A 14948-nucleotide genomic window follows, 5' to 3' on the forward strand; every position below is an offset into this window, starting at 1 on the left:
TTTCTCAGCCATTTAAAGAAATCATAATCTAACGCAAAGCTAGCTAGATTACTTACTAAGTTCTAAGACTCCATTCCTGTACTGTCCCCGGCAAAAGCATCACACAGACAGACCCTCTGTTTTTCCCTCTCCCCAGCTTTTGAAAGTATCTTGTCTCCTCATTGGTCATTTTGGTCAGGTGCCAGCGAGGTTATCCTAGCTTCTTAACCCTTTATAGGTGAGAGGATTTTTCCTCTGGCCAGGAGGGATTTTAAAGGGGTTTACCCTTCCCTTTATATTTATGACACCTTCTCATAAGATCAGGTGGCTTGTCCTCACAGACTGAAGGTATACCTGGGAGTTCTTCTGCACCCTAGGTATAGTTTCAAAAGTTCATTTTCTTACTCCTAAAACAAGATAGCCATGGCTAGAGGAAAAAACAAAACCAGCAGGGGTTATCTATTGGTTAGCATTTTGCTCAGACTATAAATAGGCAGCCATTGTGAACCATGCAATACTTAATTTGCATTTGCCCAGCCAGAGTGAGATAAGTGCCTCTTTGGCCCTGCCTGACTGGTGATGTGGATCACCCTTCAGTGACTTGCCTTAACACAGACCTAGAGAACATTAATTTTTAGTGTGTGTGTGTATATAATTTTTAGTGTGTGTGTGTGTGTGTATATATATATATACATATATACACACTAAAAATTAATGTTCTCTAGGTCTGTGTTAAGGCAAGTCACTGAAGGGTGATCCACATCACCAGTGTATGTGTGTGTGTGTATATATATATATACATACACATAACTCTTCATATAGTTCCCATACATACATTTCACAATGAGTATGATGACCCGTGTAACACAGGCTTTTGTTTGAGACATTACACAACATTCTTTGACAGACTAGCAGATAGATGCCAGACCCAGGGGATCCCTGTTACTCTTGTGTATCCCTGTGCCCTCTGCCAGTTGGCATCATGAGGTCCTTGGGTCAGACCTCCTCATAACACCTTGTCCGCTAGTGACTTTCCCTTTTACATATAACCTTTAAAACATTCAATATCTTCCAAAGTACAAATCCTCAAATTCTGTATAACAGATGCACAATCTCGTTGTTGTCCCCCTTTACAACATTTAGACTCCGATCCTTTTACTTTCTCTGATTCATGGAATTCTGGTGGGGTTTTTAGTGTAATTTAAGACCTGGGAGACACCAACTCTTTATTTAAATAAATGCACTGCTTTTACTGAAATTGTGGGTATTATAATGTCTTATATTGACTTGCGTGAGCTCAACAGTGCCTTCTTCTGCTTAGAGTATCCCGTGGTGTACTATCCTCTGGCTTAACCTATGGGGCAGCTCAAGAAGCCTGTGTCTTTGACACCAAAGATTGTGAGTTCCACTCCGCCAATTGCTGGACAGATGATGATTGCTGTTGGTATGCAGCTGTAGTCTTGTCTGCCCAGATTCCAAGTAGAAACAATCAGATAAATACAGTACACACTGTACTGCCTGTCAGTCAGAGGTGCTGCTTCAGTTTGAAACATTACTGCTAGCAGTCTCCCCTGCAGAAACATGGCCCATCTGGAATGAAGTGGCATCAGTAGCTCTGCCAGTATATGCCAAAGGGTATAATACATGCAGCCATGATCATTTGAATTTACAAAAAAGTAGGACTGTGGTAATGTTCATAAAGTACCCACCATATGAAAAACCTATTAATCAAAGTGCAGCCACATTTCCGTGCAGTTTCTTTCATGCCACGTCACATTGTGCACATTTCCGTTTCAAAATCCAACCATGCAAAATAGCAATTCAGCCTTCCTCATGGCCAAAACACTCACACATGCTGAGGAAAGCATGCCCATCGGTGAACAGATAAGAGCTGTCGCACGATGCTGAAAAAAGAAAAGTTCGCACAGTCTTGAGTTAACAGATCATTTTTGGCTAATTATTTTGCACAAACATTTGCACTGTGCAGACGAAAAAGCTTGTTTTGTTTTTTCAGTGGCTTATGATAATGTAAAAATCCTCTACCGCCTCCTTTTTTCTGCCCTGGGTGTTTGCAAATTGTCTGTAGCAAGCATTACACATGCATGGAACAAAAATGCTGATCATTGCCAAAAATAAGACAAAGTGCATTGCAAAGAAAACCTTCAACTGAAGGGAGAGAGAGTTGTCTTCCCACGGCATGTGGTTTGCATGGGGATTGTTGCTGATCCTTCAAGACAACCTAAACACTCTCTCTAGTTCTTGGGACATAAGGGGATGCAGCATGTGTGTTTATGTTTAGCTATTTTATTTTGTTCTAACAGGCAGAGGATTCTTCTGGAAACTATTCTCAGATGATTCCAGAGCCAGACCATAGATTAGAGTGGAACCAGGGCTTGTGACAGAAAGGCATCCTTATAAATAGTTAACAAGGGCCTGCTTAATGCCAGTGAAAGTCAAAGGTCCTCTCAGAGTCTTTCAAGAGCTGTCCAGTCTCATCATATATCTCCTGTTCCCATTTCTTGACAGTTTCCGCTTGAATTTTCCCTAGCAGATGCCTTTCAGCTTTTGATTTTGACTTTTGAAGCTGACAAAGACACAGAATGGTTTACGCTTTCCAAGTCTAACTAAGTACTTTTAGACACACAATCATAAGTGAACAGGGAAGTGTTGCCTGATTTATTAGAATTCAAGCCTCCCACCCACCACAATGGGAAGCACAGCTTCAGTGCTGCAGGTCTAATAGGTAGGGGTCGAGATGAAGAGCAGGTTGACCGTTGAGCATGTGGCTGCATAGAGTGAAGGCAAGGAGTTTTCCAGGATTGACTCCAGGGGGAAGCAAGGGAGCTCACACCTGTGGCTTTGGCTGAGCATTCAGTTATGCGACAGGTCTACGTGGAGGCAGAAAGAGAAGCAAGCCAGGGTGATGTAGCATCTATGATAGGGCTGCTTGCCTCATCCTTCTCCCTCAATTCCCTTTCTTTGCCCTCATAGCATTTTTGTTGCTATTAGGCTGAGCAAGAAACGGAAGGAAGGCAAAGGAGAGCTTACTGCTCTAATGCTCCAGGCATCCATATGACCTGCTGCTACTGCCAACAAACAAATAGGAAGAAAAATGGTGTTAGGTAATTTTATGAGCATTTTGCTTACACAGGAAATGTAATCAACGAAGACACAGTGTACTTTGGAACTTCCTATATAGCAGCATTATCTATAAAAGGAATGAATGCTATTAATTTTCCATCTGAAGGTACAGTGCATTCCACTGCCTTTGCCCCCTCAGGAATTCCTGTTAAGGCTGCAGAGATTTATGGACAGTAAACCTCAGGGCTACTGGATAGCCAACATTTTATTTGGGTAGCTGTTAACCTCTGAAGCCTTCTGAATGCAATATATTCAAAGACACAGGACCTGAGTTTTAAATACTGCTCAACAGGTGTAGGTCCTTGTAACAGTGGCTGACCTGACTGTCATGATAAGACAGCTGCTGCCTCAGTTTCCTTCTCTTGGAAAGGTGGTTCAGCCCTCTGCATGTACTAACATCCCACCTCTTCTAGGGTGACGAAAGTTCAGTGTAACTAAATAAAGTTTCCCCTCAGTCTGTTGGGGGGCACAGATTTCTCATTTGGGTCCGTGTCCCACATTGGCATGGTGGGGTGTTGAAGGGGACGCTCTGGCTCTTGGACCCCTGGAAGGAGCAGGCTCCCAGTCTGGGCCTCAAGCACATGCTGCTTTTTCCCCCAAGGCCTCTTCCTCCACCTTGTTCTCAATCTTCTCCCCATGTCCTAACAAACTACAGGACAACAAAGTCCCAAGAGAAAATCAACTAGCCCCTCTCCTGGGTTTCCTCTTCTTGATCACCCAGCTCTTTCTAAGGCTTCTTCCATAGCGCCTTTGCTGGAGACACCTCCAAGCAGCTCCACTTCTTTGGTCTGAGGGAAGGAGGCTGTTTGTATAGTTTGACTTCTTTCCTAGCATGCCTTGTGGTAGACCAGAAGTCTCAGATGGCCTTGCTGCCAAAACAAGGGTAATATTGGACAGGCAGCCTGTGTTAAAAGGCCAGTATGCCTCCATTGATTTAAACAGAGCTAAGCTACTGAAGATCTGGGCCAGAATCTAACCGAAAGCATCTACACAATTACACAGCTTTGCTTTACTTTACTTTCCCCAGACCTCCTTTTAGACTAGCCAAAGCCTGGCCTTCCTTTCTTCACCTGAAACTTTGTGGGTACAGAAAAGTGTAGGTGAGGTTTAAAAGCCACCTGCTACATGTGCCCATCAAATATCCTCTTAGCCTTCAGTCCCTAGTGACAGTCTCATTTGCTGTAGCTTTTGCAACTGAACCTCCACTGCATCATATCAGTTTTATGCAAGCGAAAAGGAGTAACAGCAGTATAAAATGGTCAGAAGGCAGTAGATAATCAGGTCTCTTCATCACACCCACTAAGGATCACCTTTATGTTTTAGAGCCCTGCTGTCCTCTTGAGGAACATGTTACTGGACATTCTTTTTAGAACAAATTCTGCTTATCTGTCATACGCTGCCTGCATTTCTCTTTCCCCCTTGACTTTATCACGAAGGATGTGTGAAGACAAGACACTTCATTGGCCCCTGCTGCTCATTAACCACATGACACTATAATTAGTGATGTGATAGTCACCAACTTGGCTGACACCAGAGACCTCCAGAGTTAAACACCTGTTTACACTAACAGGTGATGTTTCTGAAACTATATATACTCCCACAGACAGCAACTGCTGAGTGAAATTGACATGCTTCTTGTCAGTTTCATGGCTGCCCACCACTGAATAGAAGTTGTAGTTAGGAGTTCAATTAGGGGCTAAGCAGAGAAGCAGATGAACTCAGAAGCCAAAACCATCTGTCTCCGTGCAAATATCCCATATAATTAAAATCTTGGGAAGAACAACAGAGAAATCTATGACAGACAGTTTGAATTGACTCATTAAATAGAATTGTTTTCAAAGGTGTCAGCTTAAATAACTTTTCAAAGATGTCTCTTAAATAACACAGGCATTCTTCAGACTGCCAGCCAAATGAATGGCAAAGTTCATATACTGCCTAATACTTATGTTCCCAGTTTGAAAAGGATCAACAGTTAGCTACTTAAAAGGTGAATGTTATTGTTGGTCAGTAATTTACACGCAGCATTATCAACTATTCTTTATGAGTCCTTACACCACATTTATTATTACAGTATCCGAGCACCTTCCAGGAGTGCCTTACGCAACGTGGCTAACATTTGTTATGTGTTCGTTCTCTCCTCCTCTCCCCAGCAGTACAATTGTGTGAGTGGAGTGTTTTGAAATTTGAGGTTTGTGATGGTCCTTTGTTCCAGTGGGAATTCATTTCACAATCTCACTAGCCCACAAGGAAGTTCTGTCTCACACACACATGGCTTTACCCATACTGTAAAGAGTTCCATTGTGCCAGAGGAACCAAGTTGTTGACCACAGTCTTCATCCCGGAGCTTTAGGGGATCTTTTATACATCTGGTTCCCAGGACATTGAGTCCCTTGAAGATAATGGCCAAGACCTTGAACTTGATTCAAAATTCTCTGGAAAGTGGGTATAGAGAATGGAGAACAGGTTTGATGTGTTTTGCTGAGGAGACGTGCTGCAGTGTTCTGTACTAGTTGAAGTTTCCTAAGCACTGAAGGCTTCATGCTCAGGTATATCACATTGGTTTAATCCAGATGAGAGGTGATAAAAGTGTAAATAACTGAGGTCAGGTCACCATCCACCAATAGCATGGGTCTCTCCTAACCAACTGGAGACAGAGAAAAGCATTACTTGCAAATGCTGCTATGTGAGAACTTAGCAACAGTGATGAAGGAGCACTCCTATGCTACAGACTGAACTGACCGATTGTGGGTGTGTACCTTTCAGCCAAAGGAGACTGATGCTTTCCTCTGCCCACTCGCATAAGCTCTGTCTTGTTCGAGTTCAGCTTCAGCCAGCAGTTCTTCATCCATGAGCTGATCTCGTCCAGGCTGTGGGCCATGTGGTGGTAATGGTGTGGTGGTATGTGGTGAAGGTAGGTTGAACTGTGTTACCTATTTGAGAGCCACATCTTTCTCCTCTCATGACATTCCTTTGGTCACCTGAGCAGGTAAAAGGAGATGCCAGGACTCTCCATGCCATAATGGAGTCCATAATGAGTCCCACTTTCCTTGAATGTCACCATGGGCCAGGTGTCACTCAGTGGCTCCCAGCCCAAGCTCTAAAGAGGAGGAGAAAGTGCTGCAGAGAAGCCAGATGCAATGTAGCCTTTACCCCTGCATGGACTAATGTGAGCAAGTGAAAATGGAGAGCTGCTCTCCTCTGTCAGTTGCCTCCGATCTCCTCCTACAAGCCACCAGGGGCAAGAAAGCAAAGAGTAGCTAGAGCAACCACATACATACAGCTGTCTGAAAGTTACAAGACTAAGCATATTTTTAAAGGGAAACCACCTTAATACAGGTAGCTGGAGGGGCTGGGCTGTTGCCAGGGCATTCTTACGTTTGGGTGATCCTCAGCTGTCAGAGCAGTCTCTGAGGGGGCCTTGGGTAGCCAAGTGCAAGACACAGCAACCTTGCGGCTATTCTAATTTATGCCAGGGGCTAGACTAGCCTCTGGATAGCCTCAGGATTGGAGGAACACAAGGCTGGGGTCAGGGTTGCATAAAAGATGTCTCTGTCCTCCATCAGCTCTCTCCCACTCCCTCACAAAGCCCAGTCCAGACAGACCAGAGTCTGTTGGCCATAATATTTTAGATTCAACTGGATGATTTCATTTTCTTTTCTTTTCTTTGTTTTCTTTTTTAAAGAACAAAGTGTGGTGCTGCAGATGAAGAAGATGTCACAAAACATATGAAGCCAGCAGACTTTCTAACTGTCATTTCCCAAGACATCATAGAATTATAGAAACTGAACATACTTATCACTTTTTCCTCTTGCCCGGATAATCACTCTAACAAAGATTTACAGAAACAAACTGTGCTTCTCTAGAAGAAAATTAAAATGTGATGGGCAATTTGCTGGACAAAACAAACCACACAGCTGTGTCAAGGATTGTTAAAGAAAACAAGTGCTATTTGTTAGAGACTATATTAGAAGAATTAGAATTAGTCAAATGTGTTTGAAGGCATAACCCTCTGGACTCCATAGGAGCAGGCTAAATTGGATCTGATTTGACTTGTTTCTGTACCGTGAAAAATATGCATTACCATGTACCCTATCAGCAAGCGGAGAGAGCCAACAAACGAAAGCAACAGCATACCAGGAGTGTGATAGATGAAATGGAGTGCATGTAATGTATTTAACTGATCATAAATCTAAAGAGGAGTAGCCATATCCACCATTCATCTCCTTCAGCACACACCACCTTTCAAAATGAGCTTTAAAAACAAACACTTTCATAAGTCTGTCGTCGCTGGAAAAGAAAACACTGTGTATTTAGCAGAGAAATCCCCACAGATTCCTGGCCCACATATGCTAATGAGCTACAAAGAACAAACACAAGCCTTCTGAGTCCCTAAAAATTAGAGAAAGTAAAAATTACAAGGGAAGAGCACTAGGAACAACAGAGAGGACTTTAGCATACCTAACTCTTTTTAGGTTACACTTAGGAAAAGAGACAATTTCAAATTTTGATTTCAATTAAAAAAGTAGCAACTTGCCCCAAATTTTTTTATTATGCAGTTTTTAAAATTCATGTTCGTGGGTGTTGAAATAAAATTGAAAGAGGAAAAGGGAAATAAAGGAAACCACTCTAGAACAAAGAAAGAATTTTAATTGCAATATTCAATACACACATTTCTATGGATATGGTGGTGACACACAGTAAAATCACATAATTCATGACACAATACTACATTGTAAAATGGAGTGACCACAAAGTCCCATGATAATTCCTCTGATAATTGTGCAGTCATTGTGAGCCACTGGCATATGACACACTGACTAGAGGTCTAACTTCTGTTGTTGAGTTGCTACGTGCCAGCATCATAGCTCCATCAATAAATAAGTCATGAGCCTGGAAGTCAGGAGACCTAAGGTTTCTTCCTGGCTCCTTTATGATTTGCTGTGTGATGCTCAGCAAGGCTTGGTCTGCACTACAGACTTATGTCGGTATAACTATGTCACTCAGGGGTGTGGAAAATCTAATGTGGATAACGAATGGGCTGGAGAAAAGAAACACAGATGTGAGATAATATATTTATTCTCCAACCACTCATGATGCAAGTTGTTCTCTGTATCTTTTCCAGTTCAAAAAGCAAAGTTGGCCAAATTCATCACTGGTATAACTTCACTAAAGTCAATCAAGTTGTGCCAAGGTTGAACCTGGCTAATTCTCTAAGGGGTTCCTCTTTGTCCTGAGGCAAACACCTTTATCTGAAAGTTGCAACTGAACCTGGAGATCCCACCATTATTTCCTTTCCTTTTTTCCTCTTTGATATTGCACACTCTGCTCTTGTTTTCTCTTGTATTTATATTGCCTGTGGCCAACAGTTAGCACTACAGGAAAGTCTGAAATAATGTAAAACCAGCTCATATGCTGTCTTTAAACACCGAGAAGGAGAAAAGAAAGAAAGAAGATTGACAGGTAGAAAGGTGAGATCTCTAAATGCTCCAGATATAATGCTTATTTGTCTGACAGTTGTACCTGGAGGCCCCATGGTACTCGGTCCTGTACAAACACATAGTGAGAGACAGTCCCCACACCCTAAAGAGATAGCAGCCTAAAGAGCCAAGACAGACAGCAGGTGGATGGGAAAACAGAGGCCCAGAGTATGAAGTGACGTGCTTAACATCACACAGCAGGACAGGAGCAGTCTGGACAACAGATCTCAAGTCTCCTGGCTCCCCATTTGGTGCCCTCTTCACTATGCCTGTTAATGTTCGTTTATCCCAGGGGTATCGTAGGCTATGACCTACTTTCCTTTCATAGCACTACCTAGCTATAATCACTAATACACATTCCAAATGTAGACAAGTCCTTATTACGAGAGCTCTCTATGAACACGCACTTGATGTATCTTAGAATATCATAGAATATCAGGGTTGGAAGGGACCTCAGGAGGTCATCTAGTCCAACCCCCTGCTCAAAAGCAGGACCAATCCCCAATTAAATCATCCCAGCCAGGGCTTTGTCAAGCCTGACCTTAAAAACTTCTAAGGAAGGAGATTCCACCACCTCCCTAGGCAACGCATTCCAGTATTTCACCACCCTCCTAGTGAAAAAGTTTTTCCTATTATCCAACTTAAACCTCCCCCACTGCAACTTGAGACCATTACTCCTCGTCCTGTCCTCTTCTACCACTGAGAATAGTCTAGAACCATCCTCTCTGGAACCACCTCTCAGGTAGTTGAAAGCAGCTATCAAATCCCCCCTCATTCTTCTCTTCTGCAGGCTAAACAATCCCAGTTCCCTCAGCCTCTCCTCATAAGTCATGTGTTCCAGACCCCTAATCATTTTTGTTGCCCTTCGCTGGACTCTTTCCAATTTATCCACATCCTTCTTGTAGTGTGGGGCCCAAAACTGGACACAGTACTCCAGATGAGGCCTCACCAATGTCGAATAGAGGGGGACGATCACGTCCCTCGATCTGCTCGCTATGCCCCTACTTATACATCCCAAAATGCCATTGGCCTTCTTGGCAACAAGGGCACACTGCTGACTCATATCCAGCTTCTCGTCCACTGTCACCCCTAGGTCCTTTTCCGCAGAACTGCTGCCTAGCCATTCGGCCCCTAGTCTGTAGCTGTGCATTGGGTTCTTCCGTCCTAAATGCAGGACCCTGCACTTATCCTTATTGAACCTCATCAGATTTCTTTTGGACCAATCCTCCAATTTGTCTAGGTCCCTCTGTATCCTATCCCTGCCTTCCAGCGTATCTACCACTCCTCCCAGTTTAGTATCATCCGCAAATTTGCTGAGAGTGCAATCCACACCATCCTCCAGATCATTTATGAAGATATTGAACAAAACCGGCCCCAGGACCGACCCCTGGGGCACTCCACTTGACACCGGCTGCCAACTAGACATGGAGCCATTGATCACTAACCGTTGAGCCCGACAATCTAGCCAACTTTCTACCCACCTTATAGTGCATTCATCCAGCCCATACTTCTTTAACTTGCTGACAAGAATACTGTGGGAGACCGTGTCAAAAGCTTTGCTAAAGTCAAGAAACAATACATCCACTGCTTTCCCTTCATCCACAGAACCAGTAATCTCGTCATAGAAGGCGATTAGATTAGTCAGGCATGACCTTCCCTTGGTGAATCCATGCTGACTGTTCCTGATCACTTTCCTCTCATGTAAGTGCTTCAGGATTGATTCTTTGAGGACCTGCTCCATGATTTTTCCGGGGACTGAAGTGAGGCTGACTGGCCTGTAGTTCCCAGGATCCTCCTTCTTCCCTTTTTAAAAGATTGGCACTACATTAGCCTTTTTCCAGTCATCCGGGTCTTCCCCCGTTCGCCACAAGTTTTCAAAGATAATGGCCAATGGCTCTGCAATCACAGCCGCCAATTCCTTTAGCACTCTCAGATGCAACTCGTCCAGCCCCATGGACTTGTGCACGTCCAGCTTTTCTAAATAGTCCCTAACCACCTCTTTCTCCACAGAGGGCTGGCCATCTATTCCCCATGTTGTGATGCCCAGCGCAGCAGTCTGGGAGCTGACCTTGTTAGTGAAGACAGAGGCAAAAAAAGCATTGAGTACATTAGCTTTTTCCACATCCTCTGTCACTAGGTTGCCTCCCTCATTCATTAAGGGGCCCACACTTTCCTTGGTTTTCTTCTTGTTGCCAACATACCTGAAGAAACCCTTCTTGTTACTCTTAACATCTCTCGCTAGCTGCAGCTCCAGGTGCGATTTGGCCCTCCTGATTTCATTCCTACATGCCCGAGCAATATTTTTATACTCTTCCCTGGTCATATGTCCAACCTTCCACTTCTTGTAAGCTTCTTTTTTTATGTTTAAGATCCGCTAGGATTTCACCGTTAAGCCAAGCTGGTCGCCTGCCATATTTACTATTCTTTCGACACATCGGGATGGTTTGTCCCTGTAACCTCAACAGGGATTCCTTGAAATACAGCCAGCTCTCCTGGACTCCTTTCCCCTTCATGTTAGTCCCCCAGGGGATCCTACCCATCCATTCCCTGAGGGAGTCAAAGTCTGCTTTCCTGAAGTCCAGGGTCCATATCCTGCTGCTTACCTTTCTTCCCTGTGTCAGGATCCTGAACTCAACCAACTCATGGTCACTGCCTCCCAGATTCCCATCCACTTTTGCTCCTCCCACTAATTCTTCCCGGTTTGTGAGCAGCAGGTCAAGAAAAGCTCCCCCTCTAGTTGGCTCCTCTAGCACTTGCACCAGGAAATTGTCCCCTACGCTTTCCAAAAACTTCCTGGATTGTCTATGCACCACTGTATTGCTCTCCCAGCAGATATCAGGAAAATTAAAGTCACCCATGAGAACCAGGGCGTGCGATCTAGTAGCTTCTGCGAGCTGCCGGAAGAAAGCCTCATCCACCTCATCCCCCTGGTCCGGTGGTCTATAGCAGACTCCCACCACTACATCACTCTTGTTGCTCACACTTCTAAACTTAATCCAGAGACACTCAGGTTTTTCTGCAGTTTCGTACCAGAGCTCTGAGCAGTCATACTGGTATAACTTCTTGTAGAAATGCTACAATCTGCAGGATCTCAGCATTCCCCAGTTAGCTGGCCATGCATCACTAGAGCACACCAGTGCCTTTCCAGTCCATCTCATGCTGTAGCCCCTGGGATTAGTTGGAAATGATTAGGTGAAATGAAATTAGATGGAAATGATCAGCAGCTGCATTTCCCCTGTACTGATTTATTGTACGGTGAGTAGAGTGTCTAAAACAGTTGGCTTGAATAACAAGTTTAACTAATGGAATGACCACAGATTCCGAGAATGGTCCATATGTGCATACCAGGATTAGGGCAGTTCAGATGAGCTGATGTTAATAGAGAGGGAGGAGAACACAAAGGGGATGGAAGCTCAGTGGGCAAGTTAGAGTTGCTAAAATATTTACAGGCTGCCTCTTTTAATCGCAGCAGAGGATAGATGACAGGAAGGCTGCAGCACAGAGAAAAAGTTCAATCTGTGTATCTTTCAGCTGTAAGGATCAGCATTAGTGTTGTTCTTCGAGCCATAGAATTTCACCTCCCCCTTCTCAATGCTTCCTCCTAATGTTCAGCCGCTAACCAGTTAGCGTCCTGCTCTGCTGCACAGGCTTTCTCCTCACATTGCTGCCCTGGAGTTTTAACCCTTTGCTACAACGGTTATAATGCATGGACCTTGCTCATTTGGGACCAGACCTTCCCCTCTGCTTCAATGAAAGGAAGGGAAACAAAGCTGTTAAATAATAGCTGCGGGAGTGGGATTGTGCAAGAAACACGTGATTTCCCCTTTCCACTGATTGCAAGGCAACCCTTGCATGGCTGCACCACTGTGGGTGGGTAGCGGGAAGGCTGATGACAGCAGGAGCTCAGAGATCTCTGGTGGTTACACCAGGCAACTGGGAATCAGGGATAGATTTCCTGTGTGATCTTAAAACATGTAATCAGTAGATGGCGAGGGCCTGGGAAACATCCACTTTCTGCTGCATTGTTCCCCCTTCCAGCTTGTGAAGATTCTTGCCATAATGTAATGCTGACTCCATCAGTAATTTATGCTGATTTCCTGGTTCCCTCACTGCCCAGCACCCATCGCCCTCCTCCCTGCCTGCTGTTACCGGGGGGGGGGGGGGGGGGGAGAGAGAGATTGACAGCAGGGACACTCAGTGACACCTTGGTAGAAGTGCAGGGGCTCATAGCCTACATGAAACTTTGGATATCCATGTGTTCCCCTCTTGGTTCGGTTCCACTAGGGGTGGTGGAGACAAATTCTGAAGAAACTATCAAGCAAGGAATGCCTACAACAGTCAATAAAGCAGGATCATTGGGTGGGCCTCTCTATAGTCAGGGGACCATGCCTATAACAGTACTGTTGTAATCTACCTTCCTTCCCACATTTTGCCTCTTTGGCTCCATCAGTCTGAGTCATGTTAGAAAGCCACCAGTCTGGAACTGTCAGGGCAACACATCAGCTGGCCAATAGAGTTCAAAACCAGCTGTGCAGTTGCAATCTCTGAACTGATTTAACCCAGCTTTAGGTCACATTTGACATGAGGGGTACATTTCTAAATCGTTTATAAAGGGTCAGTAAATGATTAATAGATTTTATAAGCATGTTCCTGATAGTTGTATGTTCCAAGTACAGCAGCAGAACGTATTACAGGCGGGATTTAGCCAGGGTTACAAGGAATTTATTGACCCATTGAAATCTATAACAATCTAACAATTCATTAGCCGCTTATTTAAAAATCTGCTAATGATTTGTAGAATCATAAAAATGTAGGGCTGGAAGGCACCTTGATAGATCATCTAGTCCAGCCCCCTGCACTGGGGCAAGATTAAGTAAACCTAGACAATCCCTGACAGGAGTTTGTCTAACTTGTCTTCAGTGGTGGAGATTCCACAACCTCCCTTGGAAGCCTGTTTCAGAGCTTAACTACCCTTATAGTTAGAAAATTTTACCTAATATTTCACTTAAGTCTCCTTTGCTGCACATTTGCTGATTACTTCTTGTCCTACCTTCATTGATGAACCTTTTCTAAATGTACCCTGAATCTAAAGTGTAACCCAGGTTTTCAAACATGGATTGTTCTGTAGTCAGAACTGGGCCTTGTTATTCAGCTCTTGTTATCCATCCATGCTGAGATTTTCAAAGGGACCTACGAAAGTTAGGTGCTCATCTCCTATTGAATTTCAAGGGAAACTGGGAATCTAATTTCCTTAGGGCCTTTTGAAAATACACCCATCCCTCTCAAAAATATCAGAAAGGAAGAGGAAGTGATTCTATCAGAACAAGTAGGAATGAAACAATTATAAGGGCTGACGCTGGCAGAAATTGATCGCTTGACTTCTGAGCTCACATATCTGTGAATTACAAGGCTTTAGCAATAAATCACCCTTGGATGACAGTTTATTTTGTGCTTCTGATTAGCTAATTATAAGTGAAAGTTCATGGTTCATTTATAAAATTCATGGAACTTTTTTATAACATAAAAAGCTATAGGTTTCAGAGTAACAGCCATGTTAGTCTGTATTCGCAAAAAGAAAAGGAGTACTTGTGGCACCTTAGAGACTAACCAATTTATTTGAGCATAAGCTTTCATGAGCTACAGCTCACTTCATCGGATGCATACTGTGGAAAGTGTAGAAGATCTTTTTATACACACAAAGCATGAAAAAATACCTCCCCCCACCCCACTCTCCTGCTGGTAATAGCTTATCTAAAGTGATCACTCTCCTTACAATGTGTATGATAATCAACAAGAGAGTGGGTTTGTGTGTGTGTGGGGAGGGGGGGGGGGGAAGAAAACCTGGATTGGTGCTGGAAATGGTCCAACTTGATTATCATACACATTGTAAGGAGAGTGATCACTTTAAATAAGCTATTACCAGCAGGAGAGTGGGGTGGGGGGAGGTATTTTTTCATGCTTTGTTTGTATAAAAAGATCTTCTACACTTTCCACAGTATGCATCCGATGAAGTGAGCTGTAGCTCACGAAAGCTTATGCTCAAATAAATTGGTTAGTCTCTAAGGTGCCACAAGTACTCCTTTTCTTTTTGATAAAAAGCTATAGGCTTTCAGAGCCACCTATGGGATCTGGATGCCCTATACACAGTTATTTTAATGCAAACTGACATCCAAATCCTCTGGTTGGCATTGAAAATCTCACCCAGAGAATTTGGTGGGCAATAGTTTATTTTTAACACAAGGAATTTAGGCCATGAGCCTTGGAATGTCATGCTTACTTGCATTGGGTTGGTTTGCGCTCCTTGGTATGCTTTCCAAGTGGCTGTAATATGCAGATATTAAAAGCTAGGAT

At 43.7% G+C, this 14948-nt stretch overlaps 1 long non-coding RNA gene across 2 annotated transcripts in view; it reads right to left on the reverse strand.

Moving 5' to 3' along the window:
• Nucleotides 1-14948, reverse strand: part of LOC142071564 (uncharacterized) — a 37646-nt gene that overhangs the window by 11795 nt on the left and 10903 nt on the right. The gene's annotated exons all lie outside the window — the stretch shown is intronic.

This window comes from Caretta caretta, chromosome 3 (genome assembly GCF_965140235.1).
Source record: "Caretta caretta isolate rCarCar2 chromosome 3, rCarCar1.hap1, whole genome shotgun sequence".
NCBI classification, from domain to species: domain Eukaryota; kingdom Metazoa; phylum Chordata; order Testudines; family Cheloniidae; genus Caretta; species Caretta caretta.